Below are 19,061 nucleotides of genomic sequence, written 5' to 3' on the forward strand. Positions count from 1 at the left end.
TAGTTTCTGCTTTATAACAAAGTGAATCAGTTATACATATACATATGTTCCCATATCTCTTCCCTCTTGCGTCTCCCTCCGTCCCACCCTCCCTATCCCACCCCTCTAGGTGGTCACAAAGCACCAAGCTGATCTCCCTGTGCTATGCGGCTGCTTCCCACTAGCTATCTATTTTATGTTTGGTAGTGTATATATGTCCATGCCACTCTCTCACTTTGTCACATCTTACCCTTCCTCCTCCCCATATCAAGTCCATTCTCTAGTAGGTCTGTGTCTTTATTCCCGTCTTCCCCTAGGCTCTTCACGACCTTTTTTTTCCCTTAGATTCCATATATATGTGTTAGCATACGGTATTTGTTTTTCTCTTTCTGACTTACTTCACTCTGTATGACAGACTCTTAAATATAGTAAAATTCACCCATTTTGGTGTATAGTTGTACCAGCTTTGTCAAACACCTGCAATTGTATAACTACCACAACAATCAAGATATAGAATATTTCTTTTACCTCTCAAATTCCCCCATACTCCTTTGTATTCAATCCCTCCCCCACCCTCAGATTCTGGCAACAATTGATCTATTGTCTATCCCTAAGGTTACCAGATTTAGCAAAGAAAAATACACACTTGGGGAATACTTATACTATTATGTCATTCTTTTTCTGAAATTCAGATATAACTGATATCCTGTATTTTATCCAGCAGCATATCTGTATGTACAGTTTTGGTGCCCTACTTAAAATTATGTTACCAATCCCATGTCATACATTTTATCCTGTGTTTTCTTTTAAAACTTTCATGTTGTTTTTCATTTTACAATTAGGGCTATGATCCATTTTGAGTTAATCTTTGGTTTTTGTACAAGGTACGAGGCATATGTTGAGTTTCCTTTATTCTCTTTTGAATTTTCAATTGTTTCAGCATATTTTCTTGAAAATATACTTTCTCCATTTAATTACCTTTGCACCTTCATCAGAAAACAAATGGCCATACCTGTGTGAGTCTACTTCTGATTTCTCTATTTTGTTTCATTGATTTGTGTGTCTCTTGGTATGTGCCAATACCACATTGATTACTTTAGCTTTATGGAAAATCTTGCAATCAGGTATTGTTCAGAACTGTTTTGGCTATTCTAGTAACTTTGCCTTTCCATATGAATTATAGAATTAGTTTTCAATTTCTAAACAAAGATCTTGCTGGGATTTTGAATGGCATTCATTTGACTCTATGAATCAATTTGGGAATTGTTAACATCTCCACCACAGTGAGTCTTCAAAATCCATGAACAAGGCATGTCTCTCCATTTATTTAGGTCTTTAAAACCATTTCTAAATATATCAGGGTTTTCTCTGGCATTGGGGGCAGTAGCACCAGGAATAAAAATGGACAATGAATTATAATGTCTCTGAAGTGGAAGTCAGGCTAAGGAGAAAACTAGATGCAGAAAGTAGATTTCTGAAATAAAATCTATGAAAAAGTAAAATTACTGTACCAGGGCTGCTCACTGCAATAGCATCTTACCATTACCCTCAGGTTACTGAATCACCAGACTGATAACAGAAACTTATTTTAATCAACTTTCAAATTAAAGATGTGAGCAAAGGATTCTGTGAGTATCCTAGAGACTAAAGAGACAATGTAAAGAGAATCCACCCACACTTTTGGACAAATATCAGGCCACATTCAAGTCTGCAACAGAAAGAACTAACAAGTGAGCCAAAAGATTTTTCAGAATAATATAAAGAAATAAAAGTAACACTAAAAGATAAAGAAGAACATAGTTTGTTAAACTGATTGCTAAAATAAGAGGAAATTTTAGCCAGCATCTGCGTTGTGCTCACAGAAACAAATTCTATGGAGGAGATGAAAGCTATGCTGATGAAATAAAATATAACAATAATAGATATAGGTAGTATAATGAAAAAAGTGTAGAGGGAAATGAACAGTATAACATATTTCAGAAAAGCATTACAAGCAAGGATAATTATTACAACATAAATCATTTATATGCAGAGTGCCTAAAACAGCTTTCTGGAATTGCACAGAACAAGGCAGAAAATAAAGACAATAAATGATAAGAGAGACAATAGCATACAAGACAGATTATTAAGAACAAATTCAGACAACTATGTTCTAAAAGAAGAGACTTGAAATATATAAAAGAAGTAAATAATTAAAATTTAAAATGAAGAAAGATCTGAAATTGCAGATAGAAAGGGGTAACATAACAAATAAATAGGAGCACTGAAGGGAGAAGAGAGGAAATGCAGAAGGCTAATGCTATTTTGTAGATGTTTGTTAAGAGTGTGTTAATATGTGGATCAACTCTAGAAGAATTAGAGTTACGGATTCTGTTTCTGAACAAATAATAGGTAAGTCAAACTTAAAGATAAATTTGATCATCCAACATAGAAAAAGGAATAGAATAAAACAGTGAAAGAGAAAACACAAAATAAGATGGCAGGAATAAAGTCAACTATATCAGTAATCGCATAAATTTTAATTGGTTAAAATTATCTATTGCAAGACAGAGATCCTCAAAATGGATTTTTTTAAAGTTCAAGCATAACTGTTCATAAGAGTGGCACCTTAATAAGATGGCAAAAAAGGTAGAAAATAAATGAATAAAAATTTTTACATCAAGTAAATGTTAAAATAAAAGCAGGTATAGACAAAATATGTTTCATTGCAGAAAGCATTAAGCGGGACAAATACATTGTATATTGGTAAAGAAAAATCAACTAAAATATATAAAAGCCATGAACATTAATTTACAAATCCAACATCTTTTTGTTAAGGTAAAGCAAATATTGACTGAGTCTCAATGGAGAATTTGTAAAATGTGCAATAATAGGAGATTTGAACAGATCTTTCTCAGAAACCAGTAAGTCAAATAAGAAGGTTTATAGAGGATTTCAATAATCAAATTAACCAGCACACTGGAAAAAAAGCATAACCTTTATTTGAAGGTAGGATAAAAACATATTTGGAATATTTGAAAAAACTGACAAAGAATGTCTTAATTAATTAAAATAATCACATTGTACCAACCATGTCCACACACTACAATTCAACATATTCAGAAATCTGTTTTTAAAAGGTGGTCCCTAAATTCCATACAACTGAGAAATTAAGAAAAAAGACAGTTCTAAAATATCCTTGGTTAAAGAGAATTTGAAGAATAAATGTTAAAAGATATATTTAGAAATAAATGAAAATAAAAACACTACCTGTGAGATGTAGCCAACGTAATATTAAGAAGGTAATGTACTTGAATATGGGAGATTAAAAATAAATGAATTAAGTATTGAAATATAAAACTAGAAGGAGAACTGCAAGATGAACACAAATCAAGGTAAATGAATTAATAAATGTAAAAGCTGAAAATGAAAAAATAAAAAAGCAGTAGAAATTGTCCATAAAACAAAGTTATTTCAGAAAACTAATTAAAAATACAAATGTTGGGGCTTCCCTGGTGGTGCAGTGGTTAAGAATCCTCCTGCCAATGCAGGGGACATGGGTTCGAGCCCTGGTCCAGGAAGATCCCACATGCCGTGGAGCAACTAAGCCCGTGCGCCACAACTGAGCCTGCACTCTAGAGCCTGTGAGCTACAACTACTGAGCCTGCACTCTAGAGCCTGTGAGCCACAACTACTGAGCCCACATGCCGCAACTACCGAAGCCCATGTGCCTAGAGCCTGTGCTCCGCAACAACAGAAGCCACTGCAGTGAGAAGCCCATGCACTGCAATGAAGAGTAGCCCCCACTTGCCACAACTAGAGAAAGCCCGTGCACAGCAATGAAGACCCAATGCAGCCAAAATTAATTAATTAATTTTTAAAAATAATAAATAAAAAAAATAAAAATACAAATGTTGACAAGTATAATCAAAAGAAGAGAGAAGGTAAAATATAAAAACATCAGACGACTATCACATCAGGAGACTAATACGTACATATTTATGCCAATATATTTGCACCCATAAAGTGAATAATTTAGAAACATAAAAGTATACCAAAATTTTCAAATAAGAAGTGGAAAGCCTGACTAGACCAATAAGCTATAAAATAAATAAATCTTTGAAAGTATATCTTTTACTATCATTTCTTGTCCTCTATGGGGTATTCAAACAAATACGTTAAGGACCATATAACTTTCATCTTAGGCACAGTGCTTAAAAACTTAGAAAAAAGAGAAGACTATAAGCTCCTTTTAGCTTGTTAACATAATCCTGATGCCAAAATTAGACAAGAACATTAAATACAATTATTAATCTAAGTCAGATATAAGCATAAAAGCAAAAATCCTAAACAAAATATTAGCAAATTGAATTCAGGAAGGATTTGAAATAATAAAGTAGAAATAAGTCAGATGTGGGGACTTCCCTGGTGGCACAGTGGATAAGACTCCACGCTCCCAATGCAGGGGGCCTGGGTTCGATCCCTGGTCAGGGAACTAGATCCCACATGCATGCTTCAACTAAGAGTTCGCATGCTACAACTAAGGAGCCCTGGAGCTGCAACTAAGGAGCCCACCTGCTGCAACTAAGACCTAGTGCAACCAAATAAATAAATAAAGTTAAGAAAAAAGAAATAAGTCAGATGTATTTTAGGATGGCACATAGATTTGATAATCTATCTCTGTTTTTCTTTTAAATTAAAGAAGTTCACTTCTTTAATTTAAAGGAAAAATATTAACATCTCACTGACAAAAAAAAGGACTTGATGAAATTCAATGCACCATCATTATAAAAATGTCTAGCAAAATAAAGTGAAAACTTCCTTAACTTAACTAAAGGTAACTCCAAGAAAAAAACACATGAAAAAGATGATATTTCTGGTAAAACTTTCAAAGAATTTTTAATAAAGCCTTGAGTAAATTAAAGATAGTATAACTTCTACTATTAAGCATTTTAATGATGGTCCTAGCCAACACAATAAGCAAACAGAAATAAATAGGAAGTGTAATGATTAGAAAAGAATAGGTAAAACCCCACAATTTGAAAATGTTATTTATCTTGTTAGTTTTCTGGGAAGACATGTTATTACAAATAAAAGTTGCCAAATAACAGAAATAAAAATCTCACTGGAAAGGCTCAAAAATAGGGTGGGAATAACAGATGATAAAATCAGTGAACTTGAGGACAGATGAATAGAATTCACCGAATCTAAATAATAGAGAAAAAAATGCAGAAGAAAACATGAATAGAGCCTCAGTGATCTGTGAAAAAAATGTGTATCATCAGAGTGCCAGAAGGAGAGGAGAAAGAAAGTAGGACTAAAAAAATATTCAAATAAATAACGGCTTAAAACTTCCCAAATTTGATGGAAAACAAGAACGTACAGGTTCATAAAGCAGAGTAAATATCAAATACCGATAGCATACATCCAAAGAGATCCCTGCCAAGAAACATCACAATTAAAATTCTGAAAACTAAATCAAAGAAAAACATTTTGAAAGCAACCAGAGAGAAACAACACATGAACTATAGGAAAACACCAATTCAAATGACAGCACATTTCTCATTTGAGACCACGGAGGCCAGAAGGAAGCTACAAAAATTATTTCAAGTGCTGAAAGGAAAGAACAGTCCACCACCTTTGGAAACTGAGGGAATATAAAAGCATTCCGACATTAGAGAAAAAAAGAATGTCACTAGTAGATCTATCCTTTTTTATTACCAGCTTTATTGAGATATAATTGACAAAATTGTATACATTTAAAGTATACAATGTGATGATTTGACATTCTTTGTGAAATGATTACTACAATCAGGTTAATTAATACATCCATCACCTCACATAGTTACCTTTTTTTGCATGTTAGATGAAAATGTTTAATGTCTACTCTCTTAGGAAATTTTAAGTATACAACACAGTATTACCAACTATAGTCACCATGCTGTACATTAGATCCTCAGAGATCTTTCACTTCATAAATGAAGGCTTGTAACCTTTGACCAGCATCTCCTCATCTTCTCCACCTTCCAGCCCCTAGTAGCCACAATTATGCTTTCTGTTTAGTAGATCTATTGTTAGAGAGATGGCTAAAGGAAGTTCTTTAAACAGAAAAGTAATGATAAGAGAAAGAAACTTGGGGCATCAGGTAAAAAGAAGAGACAACAGAAAGAGAAGAAATATGGGTACACACATCAGTAGGACTCCTATGCAACAGGGGAGATAAAAACGAGGACATACAACCAAATTTAACACTCTGATACTTACACATAGAGAGAATAGTAAACAGTAAACACAACTTAACTCCCAGCCAGATAAATATCAAACCATAAAACATAGTCTGTACCCCTGAGGCTGCTAGGAAAGTAAAAGGGGTAGACACCTTCCTGTGGCCCAGTATAACTCTGCGAAATTTGGAGAAGGTGCAGAACTGAGGCTTCTCTTACAGGAGGGAGGGAGGAGTGGAGTATGGCTCTAACATCTCTGGACTTTTAATGTGCTCCCCAAGGGCCTGATTTCTAGTCCCCTGCCCCAAGAGTGCTGAAAGAATCAGCATAGTCCAGATACTTGTGGCAGCTAGAAACAGAGAAAAATGGGCAGGAGGGCCCATGCAGCCAGCAAGGCTCTGTGAGATTGGGAAAAAGTACATAACTGAAGCTGCTTGTCTAAGAATCTAGTAAGAATTAGTAAGTAAGACCTAGACTACATACTGGCAGATAAAAGTTTAACATATTTTGGGGGAGGACACAATTCAACCCCCAACAGTCTACCTTCTGCCCCCTACCCACAATTCTTGCTTTTCCCACGTGCAAAATACATACATTCACTTCATCCCAACACCCCTAAATGCCTTAACTCATTCTAGGATTAACTCTAAGGCCAAAATCTCATCTAAATATCAACTCAATAGGTCTTATTCTTTTTTTAAAAAATTGTTTTATTAAGCCATAGTTGAGGGACTTCCATGGTGGTCCAGTGGTTATGAATCCACCTTCCAATGCAGGGGACATAGGTTCAATCCCTGGTTGGGGAACTAAGATCCCACATGCCATGGGGCTACTAAGACCACACGCTGCAAATACTCAGCCCGTGTGTGCTAGAGCCCATGCACCACAACTAGAGAGCCCACGTGCCACGGCTAGAGACAAGCCCGCATGCCACAACGAAGAGCCTGCATGCGGCAATGAAAGATTCCACATGCTGCAATGAAGATCCCGCCAGCATGCTGCGACTAAGACCCAATGCAGCCAAATAAAAAAATAAAATATAAAGTATAGTTGATTTATAATGTTGTATTAATTTCTGCTATAAAGTCATTCAGTTTTATATATATATGTGTGTGTGTGTGTGTGTATATATATATATATATACATATATATATACACACACATTATTTTCCATATTCTTTTCCATTATGGTTTATCACTGGATATTGTACATAGGTCCCTGTGCTATACAGTAGGACCTTGTTGTTTATCCATTCTATATGTAACAGTTTGCGTCTGCTAATCCCAAACTCCGAATCCATCCTTCCCCTACCCCCTACCCCTTGGCAACCACAAGTCTGTTCTCTATGTCTGTGAGTCTGTTTCTGTTTTGTAGATAAGTTCATTTGTGTCATATTTTGTATTCCACATATAAGCGATATCATATGCTGTTTGTCGTTCTCTTTATGACTTATTTCACTTAGTACAATAATCTCTAGGTCCATCCATGTTGCTGCAAATGGCATTATTTCATTATTTTTTGTGGCTGTCAACTCAATAGGTCTTATATCTTGTCTTCTAAATCATCTAATCAGGTATGGGTAATACTCTGGATATGGCTGACCTTCAGACAAAATTCCTCTCCACCTGTGGACATGTGAAACTAGAAAGTGTTTCCAAAATACAATGGTGGGGCAGGCATAGTATAGACATACCCATTCCCAAAGTGAGAAATTGGAAGGAGTTAAAGGGGTCATGAGTCCTATACAAGTACAAACCCAGCAGGGAAAATTCCATTATATTTCAAGGTCCATGAATAATCCTCTATGGCTTAATATTCCATCCTCTACGCTTACAGATGTCCCACTGGCCCCATCAGCTACTGAGCCAACCTTAGAGTCATTCATTACTTAACTTGAAGGATAACACATGTTGGTAGCCAAGTAGCTTTTTCTGCCCATAGAATTCCAGAAGTTCAACAGCTTTCCTTCATTTCATCCTTTCTTTCTCCCCGGCAGTCCAAGCTGGAAGTCTTTTTGCTAGTATAACATCCTCAAAAACATTGTAGTCTTCCATTCCTTCAAGAGGAACAATGCTATTACACATGAGGATTCTCTACAGATCCTTCCTGGATAACCCCATCTCTAGTCTTGGCTTCTGCTGAAATATTTGATTGGATCCATGAGTTACATCCTTAATCTCTCCAGCAGAAGGTTGCCCAGCTACGGACTTGGTGTTCTCTACAGAGCATGTCTTAGCATCTTTTTCAATATGAATAGGCAGATACTTTTCCAAATCAAGTTCTAGTTCCTTTTTTCTTCAAATTTTCTCCTTCCTCTCACATTTCACTGTTAGAAGCAGGAAAGCAGACTGTATCTTCCACATTTTGCTTGGGAATCTCAAGTAAATATTCAAGTTCATCACTTACAAGTTCTTTTTATCCAACAGAAGAACATGATTCAGCCAGCCATTCTTTCTGCCATTTTATAATGTGGATTCCCTTTCCTCCAGTGGTCAATAACATGTTTCTCATTTCCATCTGAGAACTTACCAGAAGCATCTTTAACCTCCATATTTCCAACAACAGTCTCTTCAAGGTAGCCTAGGCTTTTTCTATCATGTGCCCCCAAATTTTTCAAGCCTCTATCCATTACCCAAACCCAAAGCCACTTCTATATTTTTAGGTATTTGTTACAGCAGCACTATACTTCTTGATACCAAAATCTATATTAGTTTCCTATGACTGCCATAAAAATTTAGCAAAATAGGGTGGCTTAGAACAACAAATATTGATCCTCTCATTGTTTTGGAGGTTAGAAGTTTTAAATCAAGGAGTCAGCAAGGTGATACTCCCTCCAAAGTCTCTAGGAAAGATACCTCCCTGGCGTCTTCTAGCTTCTGGTGGTTGCTAGAAATCAATCTTTGGCATTTCTTGCCTTGTGGTAGCATAACTCCAATCTCTGCCTCCATCTTCCCATGGCTATTTTCCTGCATCTCAGTGTCCAAATATCCCTCTCCTTTCTCTTATAATGACACCAGTGACTGTAAGAATGTCTACCCTAATCCAGTATGTTTTCATCTTATTTTGATTACATCTGCAAAGACCCTATTTCCAATAAGTCCTGGGGGCTAATAATTCAATATATAATTTTGGGAGACATAATTCAATCCATAACAAAGCTGGATTCAAATTTTATTTAATGGAAATTATGTGACATTTTCAAAAACACCTGTGTTTTTAGAATAAGACATATTATAGGAACTAAAAGGTATGCTGCTAAGTGACTTCCATATGAAATAGTAAGTCAAAATTATAGAGTATTTACAAAAAATGAACAATTATATCATTAAATATCAAAATTTATACAGTTCAGTTACAGTTATACTCAAATGAAATTCATAGCCTCAAATATATTTTTATTAAATAAGAATGAAAATAATTAAACTGGACATTCACGTGGAAAAGTTAGAAAGAAAACAAAAAAATGTAAGGAAAATAGGAGGAAGGAAATGACAGAAGAAAAGCAGAAATTAATGCATTAGAAAACAGAAATAATTTTCTGAATTATTTACTTGAAAAGACCAATGCAAACAGGTTTCATGTATATGTATGGCCTTGTGCTCAAAAGAGCTCCACCTTGGTTTAAAGCTCTGCTGTTGCTGTCTTGAAGTTCTTAATAATTATACCTTTCAATTTGGGTATTATGAATGAAACACCATGAGACAATGGAGCACATACATGAGCAAAGGAGACTGGTGCAGTATGCATGCTCCCTGCTGTTCCTTACCACATCACGTGCATATAGCATTTGTGGGTGATCCACGAGCATAGAATTTCAGTAGACTCATGATATGTGGCAGTTCAGCAAGACACTGAGTACAAGGTAGGTGTGTTTTATCTGTTAAGTAAGTAAGCAAGGAAGCTGACAGCTCCCAAAGACCAAATCTTAACTCCAAATGCAGAAAAAAGACAATGACATTTTAAAAAACTGGAACAATCAAGGGATCCCACCATATCCTGTCTTAATTATATCCCTAATTAGCCAATTACTTACATTGAAAATAATTTTTTTTTCAAAAAACTAAAGGAAACTAAAATTTCTTTTCTGTTCAGTCCTTCTCACTCAACAGTAAGCCAGAGTATCTATAGAATGTGCACATATCAATAAGTAAAACAAAAAACAGTTTAGCTACTTTTGTGCAGCATTTTCACAACTGTGGTAATGAAATTCATATGCATGCATGAACTAAAGCAAATTGTATAATTTCTGTGATTTCATATATGATTTAAATGCTCATATACTTGCATTTAAACCTGGCATTGCACAATACAACAATGAACGGTAAAATTTATTTTAGTAGCTTAAGATTTTAACTCTTTACACAGAATGATATTAAACTACAAATTCAAAAAAAGACACTGTGACAAATGAAAAAGGCACTTGTTTCTGTGTCCATGATCAAACACAAGATAGGATGGGGTGAAGTGCAAAGCTCCACATGTCACAATTAAATAAAAATGTACATACTCAACCTTGGAAATTCAAGGCTCCCTTTGTTACCCTGCTTCCAGAATTTCAGCAACCAGGCTTATACATACTAAGCAGGTTATTAGATAATTTATACACAGAAGAATGGAAGGACTTTAGAGAAAAGACATTTGTGTGTTCTCCTAATGAAGGAGCTGGATTACTGTACAGTCACTGTAATTTAAAGTTTGCTATTTGAAAGCCCTGTTCACACATACAGAGCTTCTAAGCAGTTCTTTTATGTTTCCTTCCTAAATGTAAACCAACAGTGAAAGATACTGAGATGTTCAGGAAACTCTCCAACATGAAATAGCCCCCTAAATAAACAAGAGAAAAGGAAGCAAGATGAAAACAGAAAATACAAGAAACAGATAAAACTTCAAAAATGGCAATAATTAGTATCTTCAGAGAACATACTTTGTCTTTGAAATAAGAACAGAGTGTTACAAAAAGGGGAAGAATCAGGAAAAAATAGAGTCCTTGGAATTTAAAAATAAGCTCACAATTTCTAAAAGAAGAAACACTGGAAGTTAAAACCAAGGAAATTTCCTAGAAATTTAAATAATATTGACAGCAACAAGAAAATCAGACAATGGGAGAGAGGAGATTTTTTAACTGAAGGATTAATTCAGGAATTGATAAAATAACCTGAATTTAAAAATAAGGAAATAGAAAAGAGAAAATTATCAAAGGAATAAAATGGAAAAGTTTCACAGAATTTAAGGATATGAGTCTCCTAATAGAAAGAAGCAACGAAGTATCAACAAAATGATTGGGAAAAAGCCTACACCAAAGCACATTATTGTGAAATTTCAGAACACTGGAAATAAAAGAGATGATCCTAAAAGGGCTGGGAAATAGAATAGCATCAAAGTTCTCAAGCATAACACCAGAAGCTAGAAGAAAATGAAGCAATGCCTTTAAAATTCTGAGAGAATATCATTCCTCTAAACCAAGTTTCTGAACAGTGTAAGGAGATTTTCAAACATGAAATGGCTCAAAAATTTATAATAACATTCTGCATATGTCCTTTCACAGAAGACTATTGGTAAATTTGCTCCAACAAAATGGGTGAGTAAACCAGACAGTCATGAGATTTAGAAAACACGGAGTACAACATAGGAGATGAATGAAAATACTCTTGGGATGACAAATCTTCAGTATACCCAGAAAGCAATCATTGTGGAATGGAGGGATTAAGGAAAAAAAGGTCTCCAGGGAAAAAACAGAAATGCTAGATTAAACAATGCATTTGACTGTTTAGAAAATAATACTGATGGACATTTCACATTTGTATTGTAATAATTAATAAGAATTTGCTAATGAGAAAACAAGATAATGATTAAATGTATGAAAATTCAGAAGTATAAAAAAGAAACATTCATAGATGGCTTATCAGTTAATGATATAAACACAGTCATAATAATATAAACACTGAAATTTTATTAAAATTATAACTACATTTAAAAGATGGAAGAAGAAAAAGTTTGAATCATAGAGTTTAAATGTTCCTATGCTGTTACTGGAAATAAAAGCATAATTTCTAAAAATCACTAAATAAATAATGGCATGAGCATATTCCTTTGAAGCATAGAGGTAACACTAGAAAAAACACCTTAAATAGTTTAAAGTTGTTCTATCTGAGGAACAGTGCTAAGGGATGGGGACGTTTCCATCAGGATACTGTTGTTATCCACTAAATGCCCTTAGTAAATGTGACTTAAAAAACTTATGCACATATATATTATCCTGATAAAAAATTTTATTTAATAAAATTAGAAGAGAAGAATAAAAATTCTCTACTCTGGGGCTTCCCTGGTGGCGCAGTGGTTGAGAGTCCGCCTGCTGATGCAGGGGACGCAGGTTCATGCCCCAGTCCGGGAAAATCCCACATGCTGCAGAGCGGCTGGGCCTGTGAGCCATGGCCGCTGAGCCTGCGCGTCCAGAGCCTGTGCTCCACAACGGGAGAGGCCACAATGGTGAGAGGCCCGCGTACAGCAAAAAAAAAAAAAAAAAAAAAAAAAAAAAAAAAAAAAAATTCTCCACTCTGTTCTAATAAAAAAAATTAAAACTGATATAATAGAAAATTCCACCAGGAAGTATCAATATATATGACCAAGTTAACTAAGGAAAAAGTGTAAAAGTATAGCAAAAACCATGAAAGAAGTCTGTAAAGGTTTTAAAACAATTACCCCCAAAAGTGACACTATAATCCAATTGTGTTATGCAGGTTCTTTCAAATCTCAAAGTAAGAGACACTCTTATTTTCTTCAAAATATTTCAGAGTATAGGACAAAAAGGTTGAAACCCTGGAATTATTTTTTATCAAGATGTTGTATCTGATATACACTGTCACAAAAAGAATGAAAATACTGATACATTTCACTAATAAGTATAACATGAAGCCTCAAATATCTAACAAAACAAGTCCAGTCATACGTTAACTAAAAATCATATATTATGACCAAACTGATTTTACCACAGGAAATGACAGATGAGTTATAATTAGAAATTCTTTAACCTACTCTGTATATTGTTTTACTTTAATAAAGAACCAAAATGATTTTTGACAGTTGCTAAAGGGCGTTTATTTGATAAACTTCAACACCAATTTCTGATAAATAAAAAACACTCTAAGTAAAGTCAAAACTTGGAGGAAACTTCTTTAACTTGTTAATACTGTATAAGTGATATTAGTAGTTATTTGTGATGCTTAATGGTGAAATAGAAGAGCAGGTATAAGGTATCGCTTATATGTGGAATCTAAAAAATTGGTACAAATGAACTTATTTACAAAACAGAAATAGAGTCACAGATTTAGAAAACAAGCTTATGGTTACCAGGGGGGAAAGTGGGAGAGGGATAAATTGGGAGATTGGGATTGACATATACACACTACTATATATAAAATAGATAACTAATAAGAACCTACTGTATAGCACAGGGAACTAGTCTCAATACTCTCTAATGACCTATATGGAAAAAGAATCTAAAAAAGAGTGAAAAAACAATAAACATTGTTCTCTATCAATGTGTGAAGAAAGATCTTTTAAAAAATCATTTAAAAAATTGTTTTAAAGTTTTAAAAAAGGGAAAGAAAAAGAAGAGGTGTGCAGATTTGAAGGGAAGAGGTAAAACTGTCACTATTTGCAAATAACATGATACTCTATATAGAGAAACCTAAAGGCTCCACACAAAAACTATTAGAACTAATAAATGAATTCAGGAAGGTAGCAGGATACAAGATTAATACATAGAAATCTCTTTCATTTCTTTATACTAATAATGAAATATCAGAAAGAGAAAGTTAAAAAAAATCCCCTTTAAAATTGCATCAAAAAAGTGCCTAGGAATAAACTTAACCAAGGAGGTGAAAGACATATATGCTGAAAACTACAAAACATTTATAAAGGAAACTGAAGATGATTCAAAGAAATGGAAAGATACCTTGGGCTCCTGAATTGGAAGAATTAATATTGTTAAAATGGCCATACAACCCAAAGAAATTTACAGATTTAACGCAATTCCTATCAAACTATCCATGACATTTTTTCACAGAACTAGAACAAACAATCCTAATATTTATATGGAACCATAGAAAAACCCCAGAATTGCCAAAGAAATCCTGAGGAAAAGGAACAGCAATGGAGGTATTACCCTTCCAGGCTTCAGACTATACTAAAAAGCTACATTAATCAAAACAGCATGGTATTGGCACAAAAGTAAACATATAGATCAGTGGAAGAGAATAGAGAGCCTAGAGATAAACTCACATACCTACTGTCAATCTATGACAAGGGAGTCAAGAATATAAAATGGGCAAAAGACAGTCACTTCAACAAGTGGTGTTGGGAAAGCTGGACAGCTACATGTAAATCAATGAAATTAGAACACTCCCTCACATCACATAAAAAAATAAACTCAAAATGGCTTAAAGACCTAAATATAATACAGGACACCATAAAATTCCTAGAAGAGAACATAGGCAAAACATTCTCTGACATAAATTGTAGCAATACTTTCTTAGATCAATCTCCCAAAACAAAAGCAATAAAAGCATAAATAAACAAATGGGACCTAATGAAACTTAAAAGCTTTTGCACAGCAAAGGAAACCATCAACAAAATGAAAAGACAAACTACAGAATGGGAGAAAATATTTGCAAATGATGCAACTGACAAGGGGTTAATATCCAAAATATACAAACAGCTAATACAACTCAATATTGAAAAAAACAAACAACCCAGTCAAAAAATGGGCAGAAGATCTATACAGACATTTATCCAAAGAAGAGACACAAATGGCCAACGCGTACATGAAAAGATGCTCAACATCACTAATCATCAGAGAAAGGCAAATCAAACCCACAATGAGGTATCACCTCACACTGGTCAGACTGGCCATCATCAAAATGTCTACAAATAATAAATGCTGGGGAGGGTGTGGAGAAAAGGGAACCCTCCTACACTGTTGGTGGGAATGTAAATTGGTACAGTCACTATGGAAAACAGTATGGAGGTTCCTTAAAAAAATAAAAATAGAGCTATCGTATGATCCAGCAATCCCACTCCTAGGTATATATCTGGAAAAAATGAAAACTAATTGGGAAAGATACATGCACCCCAGTGTTCACAGCAGCACTATTTACAATAGCCAAGACATGGAAACAACCCAAATGCCCATCAACAAACAATGGGCTTAAGATGTGGTACAGATATACAATGGAATATTACTCAGCCATAAAAAAGAATGAAACATTGCCATTTGCAGCAACATGGATGGACCTAGAGAACAGTATGTTTAGTAAAGTAAGTCGGACAAAGACAAATACTATATGATATCACTTATACGTAGAATCTAAAAACTGATATAAATGAATCTACATACAAAACAGAAACAGACTCACAGATATAGAAAACAAGCTTATGGTTACCAAAGGGGAGAGGAAAGGGGGAGGGACAAATTAAGAGTACTGAATTAACAGATACAAACTACTATACACAAAGTAGATAAGCAACAAATATTTACTATATAGGACAGGGAATTATATCGAATATTTAATAACCTATAATGAAATACAATCAGGAAAATATAACTGAATCACTATGCTATACACATGAAACTAATATAGTATTATAAATCAACTATACTTCAATTAACGAAAGTAAAAATAAAAAGGCAATTGTAACACAGTAGGGACAGTTTTATAATGCTTTAACTTTTCTTGCCTTATCCTCCTCCCCATATTGCAACTGTCTTAAAGAAACAGCTAATGTTCCCAGTGTGAGTTCTTGGTTCTGGAATAGAGCAGACCTTGTTCTCAAAATTGAGTTTATTTTGATCTATTTCAGGCTATGTGAGGGGTTCAATTAAACACAAAAGGAGGCTGTAATAAAAGAACTGAAAAAAGGTATAAGAAACACAGAAAAAAGACTAGCAAACTAGCAGATGTAAGTCCTTTCTTATCAATAGTTACTGATACAATTACCCCAATCAAAAGGCAGAGATTGGCAGAATGAATAAAAAGTGTGATCCATCTACATGCTGTTGACAAGAGACTCGTTTTAGATCCAAAGAAACAAATAGTTTGAAAGCAAAAGGATAGAAAAGGATATCACGTAATTGTAACCAACAGAGAGCTGGGGTGGCTATACTAAACTATTACAGTAGACAAAGGAGGATATTATACATTGATAAAAGGGTCAATCCTTCAAAAATATACAATTATTAACTTATACACACCTAACATAGAGCCGCAAAATACAGGAAGCAAACACTGTCAGAAGTGAAGAGAGAAATAGACAGTTTAAGAAGTGCAGCTGGACACTTCAATAACCCACTTTCAATACAGGATAGAACAACTAAAAGAACATAATGAGTATATAGAAGACTTGGCATAATAAAAACGAACTAGATATATCAGACATATACAGAACACTTCACCCAACAGAAGACACATTCTTCTTAAGTGCACATGAAGCAATCTTCAGGATAAACCATTCTAGGTCACAAAACAATCATCAATATTTTAAAAAGATTAAAATCACACAAAGTATCTTTTCTGGCAATGATGGAATGAAACTAGAAATCAAGAAGAAAAAGGAAAACTAAGAATTTAAAAAATGTGGGGAAATAAACACGACACAATTAATGGATCAAAGAAAAAATAACGAAGGAAATTAGAAAATACATTCTGATGAATGAAAATGAAAACAGAACATAACAAAACTCATGGGATGAAGAAAAAGCAGTGCTCAAAGGGAAATTTATAGCTTCAACTGGATACATTAAACAAAGACCTCAAATCAATAACCTACATTTATATTTTAAAAACTAGAAAAAGAAAAGCAAACTAAAGGCAAAGCTATCAGAAGAAAGGAAATAACAGACTAGAGTGGCGAAAAATGAAATTGAGAATACATACAACCTATAAAAATATAGAATCACTATGTTTTACCACTGAAACTAAAACATTATAAATCAACTATAATTCATTGAAAAAGAAATAGAGATTATAAAATCAACAGAGAAAGAAAAAGTTGGCTCTGGGCTTCCCTGGTGGCGCAGTGGTTGAGAGTCTGCCTGCCGATGCAAGGGACACAGGTTCGTGCCCCAGTCCAGGAGGATCCCACATGCTGCCGAGCGGCTGGACCTGTGAGCCATGGCTGCTGAGCCTGCGTGTCCGGAGCCTGTGCTCCGCAACAGGAGAGGCCACAGCAGTGAGAGGCCCACGTACCGCAAAAAAAAAAAAAAAAAGTTGGCTCTTTGAGAAGACCAACAAAATTGACATATGTTTAGGTAGACTGACCAAGCAAATAACATAAAACATTTAAACTACTAAAATAATTAATGAGTTTGGCCACTGCTACCAACCCTTCAGAAATAAAAATGATTTTGAGAAAATGTTATGAAAAACTGCATGCTAGCACATCTAGTTAAAAGAGACAAATTGGTAGAAACACACAAACTACCAAAACTTAATTAAGAAATAGAAATCTGAATACACCTATAAGAAGTTAAAAAGACTGAATCAGTAAAGTCTCTAAACAAATAAAAGCCCAGGACCATATGTCCTCAACTGATGAATCTACCAAAAATTTAAAGAATACCAATCCTCCTCAAAAATCTCTAAAAAAATAGAATAAAAAGAAGCACTTCCTAAATGATTCTACATGAGGTCAGGATAACCAGAGCTACACAAAGACATCATAAGAAAAGATTACGACAGGCCCATATCCCTTAGGAATACAGATGTAAAAATCCTCAACAAAATGGCATCAAACCAAATCCAGCAGCACAGTAAAAGGATTATTATGATCAAGTGGGATTTATCTCAGAAATGCAAGGATGTTTCAATAGACAAAAATCAATTAATGTAAGATATCACGCTAACAGAATAAGGGGAAAAACATACCTCAATTGATACAGAAAAATCATTTGCCAAAATTCAACACTCCTTCATGATAAAACACTCAACAAACTAGGAATAGGAGGGAACTTCTTAAATATTATAATAAACCTATCTAAGGAGACAAAAGAACTGTATGCAGAAAACTATAAGACACTGAAGAAAGAAATTAAAGATGATACAAAGATATAGAGAGATATACCATGTTCTTGGATTGGAAGAATAAACATTGTGAAAATGACTACACTATCCAAAGCAATCTACAGATTCAATGCAATCCCTATCAAACAACCAATGGCATTTTTCACAGAACTAGAACAAAAAATTTCACAATTTGTATGGAAACACAAAAGACCGCGAAATAGCCAAAGCAATCTTGAGAAAGAAAAATGGATCTGGAGGAAATAGGGTCCCAGACTTCAGACTATACTACAAAGCTCCAGTCATCAAAACAGTATGGTACTGGCATAAAAACAGAAATATAGATCAATGGAACAGGATAGAAAGCCTAGAGATAAACCCATGCACATATGGTCACCTTATTTTTGATAAAGGAGGCAAGAATATACAATGGAGAAAAGACAGCCTCTTCAACAATTGGTGCTGGGAACAGTGGACAGCTACATGTAAAAGAATGAAATTAGAGCACTCTCTAACAGCATACACAAAAATAAACTCAAAATGGATTAAACATTTAAATGTAAGGCCAGACACTATAAAAGTCTTAGAGGAAAACATAGGCAGAACAGTCCATGGCATAAATCACAACAAGATCCGTTTTGACCCACCTCCTAGAGAAATGGAAATAAAAACAAACATAGACAAATGGGACCTAACGAGACTTAAAAGCTTTTGCACAGCAAGGGAAACCATAAACAAGACAAAAAAACAACCCTCAGAATGGGAGAAAATATTTGCAAATGAAGCAACTGACAAAGGATTAATCTCCAAAATATATAAACA

This window comes from Lagenorhynchus albirostris, chromosome X (assembly GCF_949774975.1).
Source record: "Lagenorhynchus albirostris chromosome X, mLagAlb1.1, whole genome shotgun sequence".
Lineage (NCBI taxonomy): Eukaryota > Metazoa > Chordata > Mammalia > Artiodactyla > Delphinidae > Lagenorhynchus > Lagenorhynchus albirostris.